Below are 12,115 nucleotides of genomic sequence, written 5' to 3'. Positions count from 1 at the left end.
TTTCCACTGCCCGCCCCTGCATCATCCACCATCGTGTAAAAGCTGGGAAAGTCGGAGCGATTCAGGGCTCTAACTCGAAGGCCCTACCAGAAGGGTCAAGGAATGGGAAGAAACTGCAGGCCTATGGCAGGTGCAAGTCTGCATGACTCGGCAGCACCTAGGCCCAGGAGACATAGCCACCCCTGGCGGTTAAAAGAGGAACAAGCTCCCACTCTGTCGACCGCCCCTCCCCCAGAGTTCCAGTGTCCGGTCTCAGTTGGGCGGAGGCACACAGGAAAGGCATTGGAATGATGATTTCAGGGTCGGCCCAAAGCAAGGCTTGTGCCCAAACAAGCAGGGGGACCGTAAGGAGGCCACTAGGAATTCTTTTGCTTTTTCCCAATTTGGGCCCGTTAGGCCTGTAGAGAGCGTTGAGGAGGCTAAAAGAGAAAGGAGTTACCAAGAAATTGTCTCTAGAAGCAATCAAAAGACCTCTACCAGCCTGGCATCCTCAGGGAGCCAGGCCCGGCCCTTCTCAGCATTCCTTGCTGCCCAGCCAGCCCTTGCCCTCCCCGCCCAAGGCCCGCCAAGAGGTAAACAAGTCTGCACGCTGGGGAACCCCCTGGCAGGGCCCTCTCTGCCTGCTGCCCCACAGTCAGGTGGTCTATGAGTCAGCATCCCATGATTGCCTTCAGGAACTGGGGATCCCCGGCCTCCATTGTCCCCCACCACCCAGTGACACCGTGACACCTTACCGGTGTTTGGTGGGTAGAGGGAGAGCCCTGGGGAGTGTTGCCTGGGCCTCAGCAGGACACTGTAGCAGGAAGAGCCCAGAGAGTCTGGGTGACAGTTCAGCGTGTCGTGGAGTCAGAGCCTCTCCTTATGATCCAAGCCTCCTTCTTGCACCTACCAATCTTTGTCCCCTCCCTGGGATGCAGACACCCCCCCCAATCCCTCACCATTACCTGCCCCCCTCCTCGAGATCCCTTCTCACCTTCCAGCATATTTTCATTAACCTGAAAAACTTGGCCCTAAATCTGGAAACACCTCCCACCTATCACCCTTGGACTAATGCCTGTCAGTTTTCTCATCTTAGAAATGGGACTGAAATGGAATGACTTGAATCTCCTTGGCCCCGTGAGCAGCTCTGCTATTCTTTGTTGGGCTTTGTGGTGCAGTCTAGGGGGCACAGGTGGTGAAAGAACCTGAAATTAGTAGGTTAAAGAGTTGGAGTCAAAGAAGAGACCTGAGACTAGGACACAAGCAGGCATGAGGACTTCAGATTTTGTTATCTATCCCTTAGATAATCCCACCACAATACTTTGACATGGTTTTCTGGAGTTTAGCTGATTTTCTTGGAGGTATGGGATCAAGCCTTCCTAGATGGAACCAAAGACAACAAGGAGGTCCAGACTGATCTACACTGGTCTTCCTCAAAGGAAATGAATCAAGGCCCCTCTTAACCCCAGGCCTAGGCCTAACCTAAAAAACACCCCCCCTAAAAAATTAAAAAAAAAAACAACAACAAAACCAACCTCATTGCTTTCAATTCCAGTTCACAGAACCCTTTAAGACTAAGAGATTAATTTTCATGTCGGGGGAAGGGGTCCACAGATGAGGGTTCACTAGTGCCCTAGACCTATCCATTTTCTTAATTGTTGTTATATGCCATGGAGTCGCATGTAACTCATAGCAACCCTATGTACAAGAGCCATAAATGCCATTCTATCCTGTACCAACCTCGCCGTCTCAAACACACTCATTCCCACAACTCCACCCACAGAATCGATTCATCTCATTGAGGGTTTTTCTCCCCTGCGCCGTCCCACTCCAAGGACCAGTCGCTCCTTGCAACATGCCCAAAGTATGTCAGACAAAGCTTCAGAATTCTTGACTCCAAGGAGCATTCTGGCTTCACCTTCTCCGGGACAAACCTGTTTGTTTTCTTAACACTTCATGGTATATTCAACACTCTTCTCCAGCACCACAGCTCAAAGGCATCAATTCTCTTTCTATCATCCCTATTCACTGTCCAACTCTCCGATGCACATAACACATAATTGCGAAGACTATAGCCTGGATCAGGCTCTCCTTAGTCTCCAGCCAGAAACTGTTGCTCTTCAGTTCTCTTGATAGGTCCCTCACAGCTGACTTTCCCAATGCAATTCGTCTACTGATTTCCTGGCTGCTGTTACCAAGAGTGTTGACTGTGGAACCAAGTAAACTAAAACTGTTAACTACCTCAATCTCTTCACCATCCATATGCCAACTTAATCCACCTGGTGACTTTTTCCCTCCCTGTTCTGCATGGCAACCTCTCAGCCCCAAAGTGAGCCCTCAGAGGGGCTTTCCCTAAGCAAAAGTCTTCCTGTATTCCCTTTCTTCTGTTTTAGTTCTTTCTGCAAGGCCAATTAGAGTAGGGGGAGGAGGGTCATGGGAAGTCCTTTCTAAAAGAAAAAGATCATGTTTGTGAACACATATCAGAAAGCCCGGCGCCCAAGAACTGCTGTGCGCCTACTTTAACCAGACTGGGTGGCGCCAGGGGATCCTCAATCCAAGACCCTAGCCCTGGGTGCCTGGCCTCTAAAACAAAACAAAACCGAAAAAACACAGTGTAGTTACAGAAGGAAGCAGCTGGACTCGAGCCAAAACCTGGTAACTAGAGGCTGAATTCAACCCGACCCCATGGGGAGCACACATCTACCCACGGGGCCCTTAGTCCTCACGGGAACATCCCTAGGCGCCAGCAATGGGCGTGGCTTTGGGCGCGACTGAAAGTGCCCTCTCGATAACTCAGTTTCCCCGCAGGTGACGATGCGGAAGTGATCAGGTTGCAGGCCTCCTGAGACTGGTCACTAAGTGAAATCTATCCTTGCTTTGTCATCCCAGGCGCTCCCATAGCTGAGGAAGCGAGTGTCACCACGGAGATCCAAGGGCCCACCCCCTCGCAGCATGGCCTCTCCCTTGTCATCTGATGTCCAGAGTCCAACCCCAAGGAAGGGAGTGCTGTAGGCACCCAAAGCACAAGGCCAGCTAGAACACAGAAGCCTCAAGAGACAAAAGTGGAGCCATGAGGTGTAGGGGAGGGCACTATGAGATCATAACTACCCCAGTGACCCAGCAGATCCTCAAGTCAAACTTCTTGCTGCCAGTCAGAACGGACTCATACTGGTCCTCCAGCCCATTTCTAAGACTGTCAATGCATGAAAGGAGATTTGCCATCTTTCTCCCACAGAGTAGATGGGGATTCCAACTGCCAAAGAGGCGTGGCCACTGGGTTAACAGCACAACTTCCTGTGGACTAAACCACCTAGGTTCTCTCCAGATGCGCCAAATAGATCCGGAGGCTTGAGATCTGTGTTGGTGTGGCACCTTCAGTTTGTGTGGCACTCTTCCATCATAGTGGAAGGGAGGAAGGGAAAAGTGTGATGGCTCTCAATTCCAGATAGGGGAAGGACAAGCAGCAGGATGGTAGTCTCCGGGGAGTGGACATAGTGGAAGAAAGGATGTTCAGTTTTCTAGAACAGGTTAGGATTTTGGGGTCAAGCAGAGGAGACTTCTGTGGACCAAGCTTAGGACCCTAATCTCTGTGGTACCTAATGACTTCTCATCTCCAACACCTTCTAGACCAGCCCTCTCTTCTACTCTAGATAGCCCTTTATTAGTCTTCCAACTCTTCCCTCTTACTTTTCCACACATCTGCAAAGATAATTTCAAAATGCAATAGAATTGTGTCAATCCCACTCTAGGATTCCCTTATCTGTTTTGTACCTTATTATTTAGTATAATGTTGAAACCAAAGTGATTCCACCTCTCTGACCTTCTGACCCTCCCAGGACCCTCTGTGTTCAAGGAAATACTAAATAAACCGATTAATGTTTACCCCTGGACACAGTTTTATGACCCACCTCAGGAGATAAAGAGTGCTGGGGGAAAATGGTCCCAGGCCCTTCAAACTGCTGTGACTGCTGGATAGGAATACTCTACTCTTTGTTTAGTGCTAATAACAATTGAGCCTCGGCCTGCTTTCACCAAAGTGCACATTTTAAATAAAGCGTATTTGCTATACACTTGGCAAGTGTTGCTTCTGGACGCCATAGTGAGTCTGAACCTTTCACTCACAAGCTTTAAGAGTAAACACCTAAAATCCCTGACCAAGTGTCCTCTACCTCAACTCTCTTCTGTCAGGGCTCTATCAACACCATGTCTTTTTAATGCCTCTGAACAGGACATATATGTATGCTAATAATCTGTCATACTTAGAAAGGTAGAGGGTCAGTGAAAAAGAGGAAGACCTTTAACAAGATAGTTTGGCACAATAACTGCAACAATGGGCTCAAATGTGTTAAAGATGATGAGGATGGCACAGGATAAGACAGTGTTCAGGTCTGTTGTTCATAGAGTCCCCAAAATTGTACTTGGCTTGATTGCAACTAAAAATAATAATAAATCTGTTGGCATTCTGATGGTCAAGTGGTAAGGAGCTGTGCTGCCAACCCAAAGGCACGTGGTTTGAATCCTCCAGCTGCTCTGTGGAGAAAGATGAACAACTTCTCCTTTGTGATTTGCTATCTCTGAACACCCACTAGAGGGTCAGTTATGGGTCAGTTCTGACTCATTGGTACAAAACAACAATATATCTGTTGGTCTTTGCAGAGGCAGGGTACTCTCTGTCTTTCCATCCTCGTTTATTTCTTCCATTATAAACTGTATAGAGTTGAGTTTGTAACCCAAATACTGTATGTCACTAATGGTTCAAATCCACCAGCAGTTTCTTGGGAGAGAGATGGACAATCTCAGCCTATTAAGATTTACAGTCTTTAGAAAAAGGTAATAATAAAAAGATTTTTTTTTAACAGCCTAAGGATTTGATTAGACATTATCATTGTTTGGTTGTTGTATACCACTGAGTTGGAACCAACCCATAGCTGACCCCTAGGTGGGTTTTCAGAGGCAGTTAATCACACGGGAGGAGATTGTCCATCCTTTTTCCATGGAGGAGCAGCTGATGGATTCGCACTCTGTGCCTTTGGGAATTGCAGTGCAGTTTCTTGCCACTAGGACACCAGTGCCTACTGACAACAGACACATGAAGAAAAGCTCAAAATCACTGGCAATAAGAGAGATACAAATCAAAACCACAATGAGACACTATCTCGTTCCATTAGCAGTGGCAAGGACAGTAAGTAATAAATGTTGGAGAGGACATGGCAAAATAGGAACTCTCATACGCTGTTCGTGGGATTGTAAAATGTACAACCATTCTGGAAGGCAGTTTGGTGTTTCTGCAACAAGCTGAACATAGAAATTCTGTATGACCTAGCTATTCCACTGCTTGGAATATACCCCAAGAAAATTAGAACTGAGGCACAAATTGAGATTTGTATTATCAATGTTTATAGCAGTGTTATTCACCATTGCAAGAACATGGAAACAGGCCAAATGTCCAACCACAATCAAATGGACAGAGAAATTATGGTACATTCACATGATGGAATACTATGCAACACACAGGAGCAATGATTTTGAAAATAACAACATAGTTGGGAGGGACTGGAGAGTATTACACTAAGCAAAATACGTATAAGACCATTATTGTAAAAATAGAAAGATAACTAGCAAAATGTGTATGAAGATCCAAGGGGAGGAGGTTAGGAGCAGAGAGGGGTGAGGATGGGCAGAGGGTAATCATAGGGTCATACAATCTGATGGGTAGAGGGAGGGGTGTTGTTGTTGTTACGTGCCGTTGAGTCGTTTGCGACTCATAGCAACCCTATGTATGACAGCCCTAAACCCTGCTCTCTTCTGTGCCAATCGCACTGCCTCTGACACACCCATCCCGATTACCCCAGTCACTGGATCAATCCACCTCATAAAGGGTCTTCCCCTCCTGCACTGTCCCTCCACCCTCGCTAGCATGATGTCTCTCTCCAAGGACCTGTCCCTCCTTACAACATGTCCAAAGCATGTCAGATGAAGCCCCAGAATCCTTGCCTCTAAGTAGTAGCCTGGTTTAACCCTCTCCAGGATGAATCTGTTTGTTTTCTTGGCAGTCCATGGTACATTCAATACTCTTCTCCAGCATCACAGCTCAAAGGCATCAATTCTCCTTCTATCCTCCCTAGTCACTGTCCAACTCTCTGATGTATAACAAATGATTGCAAAGACCGTGGCCTATATCAGGCGCACCTTAGTCTCCAGAGAGACACCGTTGCTCTTGAGTACTGAAAGATCCGATGTGAAAAACAATTTTTACGAACTTTGTAAGTTAAACTAGTATAAAAATTTTATTTTAAAAGAATTGTAATTAATAACATGACTCTGAATTAAAATTAAAGTGTAAACTTTCATTCAAATAAAAGTTCATGAATTAAAATATTTTCAAAATCTCGATAGCCTGGGAACTCCAACAGAGGGTTGCTATGAGTCTAAACCAACTCAAAGGCAGTGAATTTGAGGTTTTCTAGCACTGGGTGCCGACAGGACTCCAGCAGGGCAGAGACTAGGTCAGCAGCAGTACATCTGTGTCTATGGTGCTGGTTACTGAAGTATGTCTGGCACACGGTCAACACTCAGAAATCTTGTTATGAATAAGGGAATGAAGCGTCTATGAAACAAGTAGTGTGGCCATAGACGTAGGATGAGGTGAAGCTTTAAGAGTAGGGCTTCTAAACTTTGTCCAATTTGTTTCTGTACCAGGGGTACATCTGGAAAAGATGAAAGACCCTTGCATAGAACCATGTATTGAAAACCAGAACATACATTGCTTTACAAAGAAGACCAATAATATTGAAATACAATTATTAAAGCACATAACACATTTGTGAAATACCTGTGCTTTTTTAATTAACTTTTTAGATGATAACATTTAGACACAGAATAAAATATGAAATCACATTAGAAATATGAAATCTTAGTGTGAATACAATTTTGAGGCCATCTAAAAGGTCCTGCTTGTTCAGTGTTTCAGTGCTAACAAAAAAGGGTGTAGACCCACAAGTCGCTTTGCAGGAGACAGATGTAGTAGTCTACTTTTGCAAAGATTTATAGTCTTGGAAACACTACGGGGCAGTTCTACTCTGTTCTACAGGGTTTCTATAAGTGTGTGTGTGTGTGTGTGGGGGAGGTTGTTTGTTGGCAACCGTTGTATTATAATAGGAAAATACTTATTTTGTATAGGTGACAGATTCTAATTGTACTTGGCTTTTTTCTCAACCCAGTTCATGAACCTCCTGGATTCTGAGTCTCTGAGCCACAGTTTAAGAAGCCCCATGGAGAAGGATGAATCTGTCTTAGTAAATCTCCAGATAAGAAGAATGGGCTTAAAAGTTGGCAAGTAATCCCAACATAAAAGGGCATTTTTACTGAGTGGAATGAAGATGAAGGAAAGGTCCGTAGCCTGTGGTGCAGAGAGGAAGCAAGATTCTTCTGTGACCAGCTGGTGCCATCATTCCCTTCAGGGTTGGGGCTGTAGCCACAGCACCTGAATTGCTTCACTCAGCAGCAAGGTGACAGGAGGACTTACCTGCCTGAAAGTGTCCTGGAGAGAGTTTGGGTTGCAGACAGGCCTTGATTAATTAATTACTATAAGAGCAAAGAGAACAACGGAAAACAGGAAGGGAGCCAGGCAACCAATGACCCCATTTTCAAAAGGGAGAAAGCAAGGGTGGAGAAGCTACAGTGAGAGCTAGGCTACAGGCCTCTCAGCACTGGGATATCAGGGCCCAAGGCAAGAGCAAGCATGGAATGCAAGAATCCACGCAGGAACAAACACTGGGTCTTCTTTTGCTGCTATCTCAATGTTGCAGATCCTAGATTACCTCACCCTTCAGTTTCTGCTCTCTTTCTATGATCACCCTCACCCCTCTTCTGGAGATAAGACTCAGCTTTCTTTTGGAGTTCCCTCTCAGCCTAAGTGTACAATCCCAGCAGGAAAGTCACTCATGGTGCTTGGACATTGTAAGCAAAGTGGTGGATGATATGCCCCTGACAGGGCCAGAGCACTCCTCCTGGGACTCTGATTGGAGAGCACAGGAAGCCAGAAGAATAGCCTGTCTTGAGGGGCATCTAGAAAAACTGCCCTCAATTTCCACTCTCTAGATCCCCATGGCTACCTACACTTTGAGCTGAGACCTTCAGCCATCTGTTTCTGGTCAGTGGCCACTTTCAACCTACTCACCTCTTGCCTTCTTTCATGCTCTCCTCATTACTCTATACTTCACATTTCCCAAATTCACCACCACCCTCTACTACCATTATTATCACCACAACCAGCACCATCACCATCACTGTGACCAATGCCACCCCACCAGCCTTAGACAGTCCCATCTCTGATCAGTGTCCTGTCCCCAGTCATCAAGGCAGAAACCCAGCCCCTTTTTAGACCCCCCTCACAGCCCACAGGGCAGTAGAGGGCTCCAGTTCTGCAGATCCACTGGAAAATTCATGCTATTGCTAAAGTTTTTCCTTCAATCAGTTAATTTTTAAACTTGTTCTTTTTTGAAAACAAGCAGCAACCTTTTGATTACAGCTCCAGTGAGAAGCCATTATCTCTTGCTACAAATAGAAGCAGCTTGTGAAAACACAGGAAGCTAAAACAAGATAGTTTCCCCCAAAGATTCCAAGCTAGGTGGTGTCTAGCAAATGGAGAGGGCCATTAACTGTCTTTTAATAGGTGCTCCGATCCTGGAATCTTTGAGATCCCACTAGCCAGCTCTAGGAAGCTGACCTCTTTTTTTTTTTTTTTTTTTTTTAAGCTGAATTTCTAAGGAATGGTTATTAAGAGCATATTGTTAGAAATAAGGTTTAGAATATCAGAAAGTTGTAAGCAAGTGTCTGTTAGATAGATAAGGCTAAAAAGGGGAACTTGCAAAATGCCTAGACTCTGGTTGGCTATACCCTCAGCTGTAATGGCCAGAAGATACTATAATCAAGCCTGGAGACTTGATGTGTTAATTAGATGATGCAATGTTAGTCCCAGAAACCCAATGTGTTAATCCAAAGATGTTGTTATGTGCCATGGAGTTGCTTGTGACTCTTAGCAACCCTACGTATAGTAGCTCCAGAGCCTTTATTACTTCCTCGGACACACTTGACCCCATTCATTACTCCAGTTACCAATCCATTCCATCAGGGGTCTTCCTCTCCTGTGCTGTCCCTTTACCCTTCCAAGCATCATGCCCTTCTCCAAGGCCATGTACTCAAAGTATGTGAGATGGTGCTTCAAGATCCTTGCCTCCAAGGAGCAACTTGGTTTCACCCTCTCCAGGACAAACCTGTTTGTTCTCTTGGCAGTCCGTGGTATGTTCGATATTCTTCTCCAGTGCCACAACTCAAAGGCATCAATTCTTCTGTCATCCTTAGTCATTGTCCAGCTCTCTGATGTTGTTGTTGTTAAGTGCTGTCGAGTCGTAGGCAACTCATAGTGACCCTATGAACGAAAGACCTGAACACCTGTATAACTTTGGTCGTTTCTCCATGTTCATAAAATTTCCAGAGGCAAGCCATTTTGGAAGTGGATGCCACTTCTGCTTCCAAGCTTGATTTAATCGGTATGCTCTATCAAACACTGTGCACCATGGGTAACCATTATTGCATTTGGCACATCAGTGTCATAGTGTTTAGCATCACAGGAACCACGAGTTACCTCTGTACAGCAATGCACAGTGCTATAGCACTCAGAAGAATGTTTTACAAAAAACAATTTAAACCAGGCATGAGGAACACAGATTAAAATCACCTACCTTGGGCTTGATAGCATAACTTTCTGCCAAGAGAACAAAAAAGCTCTTTCTATGTTGTCGTTATTATTGTTGTTAAGTGCCATCGAGTCATAGACAACTCATAGAGACCCTATGAACAAAAGACTTGAACACTTGTTTTTTTGGTGAGAAAAATTTATTACATTTAGAATTAGCCCGCTGGACTCAGTTTAGATGATCCCAATTTTGTTGGCAACATCCAAAGCATCATAATCAGGAGCAAGGCGAACATAGGCCTTCTTCTTTCCATCGGGCCTAATCAAAGTGTTGACCTTAGCCACATCAATGTCATAGAGCTTCTTTACAGCTTGTTTAATTTGGTGCTTATTGGCCTTGACATCCACAATGAACACAAGTGTGTTGTTATCTTTTATCTTCTTCATAGCTGACTCAGTGGTCAGGGGAAATTTGATGATGGCATAGTGGTCAAGCTTGTTTCTCCTGGGAGCGCTCTTCCGGGGGTATTTGGGCTGCCGTCAGAGTCTCAGCATCTTAGGCCGCCGGAACGTGGGTGACGTGCGGATCTTCTTTTTTTTTTTGGCTGTGGACGCCCTTCAGGACTGCCTTCTTGGCCTTCAATGCCTTTGCTTTGGCTTCAGTTTTGGGAGGGGCAGGGGCTTCCTTCTTCGCTTTCGGCGCCATCTTCGTAGAAAGTTGAACATTTGTTTAACTTCTCTGATGTATAGCAAGTCATTAATACCATGGCCTGGATCAGATGCACCTTAGTCTCCAGACTGACACTATTACTCTCTGGCATTCAAAGGAGAGGTCCCTGACAGCAGGTTTTCCTAATGCAATTTTTGTTCTTTGATTTCCTGACTGCTGGTGCCAAGAGCCTTGATTGTGGAGCCAAGCAAGTTGAAATTGTTAACAATTCTAATCTCTTCTCCATTTTACTTCTGATTGGCTACACTCCTAAGAGAATTTACAGGACAGCATGTGATCATTTAAAAAAGGAACACCTCAACTCTGACTGGTGGCATCCCAAAGTTTAGGCTTCGAGAGATTCTGTTTGGTTTCTCCTGGTTCTTAGAGACTCTGAAGGTGGAAACACCCTGCACAAAATAACGGAATTTAAATTGTTTTCAAAGCTGCAAACTAGCGACACCAGAAGAACAAAGACGCCTTACTATCTTCTGCTCTCTGTAGCCTCCTGCTGGACTTGGAAATAACTGTGCTGTGGTGAGCACTTTGCTTGTATAATATAACTAATTGCTAGATAAAATTGTTTGGATATTAATGTTTGATTAATTAATATTTAGATTGTCTTTTAATATTTTACTTTTGGATTGATTTTATGTGAAATTATATACTGGCCAAAAAGGCGTATGATTTGCAATTAGATTACATCTCCTTAGTATTTCCTACTTCATATGCCCCTGCAATACAATGGGGTTGAGAGGCCATTCAGAGAAGTGTGCAAGGACACTCCCAAATACCTGCCCAGAGCCTGAGAGGGACCTTAATTATTTATACTGTTCCTCCTTTCACAGAGGACTGGGGGAACCTGCAATTAGTTCAAGAATAAAAGTGTTAGAACTCTGCAATAAAGGACAGGAAGCTTTTGGACCGTTAAGGGCCCAGCGAAGCAGTTCCCCCAGACCCAGACTGCTCCTCAAGGCTGTCTCAGGGCCCACGCCAGGCCTGGCCTGAGGGCAACAAGCCCGTCTTAACCCCACACTTAACATCGGCTCTTTGACTCCAGAATATGGCCCATTGTTTTTACAGATCAGGATCCTAATCCCCCAGGCCCTCTAGTCACGCCTGTAAGGGCAACATAGAGAAAAGGTCCTGAGACGGTAAGTGCCCGTTGGCAGTGGCTGAAGACAGTTGTCACCCCAACAGGGTACCTACCAGGAGGCAACTTCGGGATCTGCCATACCTTTCCCCTCCCATCGCCCAAACCTTGTCAGAATCCCGGAGAAAACGAAAAGAGGGCCGGGGTCGGGGTGTAGGGGCACTGAGTTATTACAGTGCAGGGCCTTGGTGGTCCAGCGTGCAGCAGCTACTGCATGTCCTCACTACACTGCCGCTGAGAAAGCCTTGGCCTGGTCCTTCCTCAGTCCGGAGAGCAGGGTGGTCTGATGCCTGGAATACAGGCGCCCACCAAGTGCCAACGTCCCCGGCGGGGCGGCAAAGATCCCCAGTGCTCCACCCCCCAACCGCCCCCTCGCGGCGATGGTGGTGGTGGCGGCAACGGGTGATGCGGCCCCTTTAAATGCGGGCCGCCCCGCCCTCCGCTGCCGACTCCTCGGCGGCCCCGGATCCAGGCCGGGCCGCGGCTCTCGCCGCCCAACCCACAGCCCAGCCCGGCTCGGCCCAGTACCGGAGCGAGGCAGCCCGCGTCGGCGCCTCAGAGCAGCACTTGGCGCGGC

Source organism: Elephantulus edwardii, unplaced genomic scaffold (genome assembly GCF_000299155.1).
Source record: "Elephantulus edwardii isolate Elephantulus edwardi_28Jun2011 unplaced genomic scaffold, EleEdw1.0 scaffold00221, whole genome shotgun sequence".
NCBI classification, from domain to species: Eukaryota; Metazoa; Chordata; class Mammalia; order Macroscelidea; family Macroscelididae; genus Elephantulus; species Elephantulus edwardii.
This window is presented reverse-complemented; position numbering follows the sequence as displayed.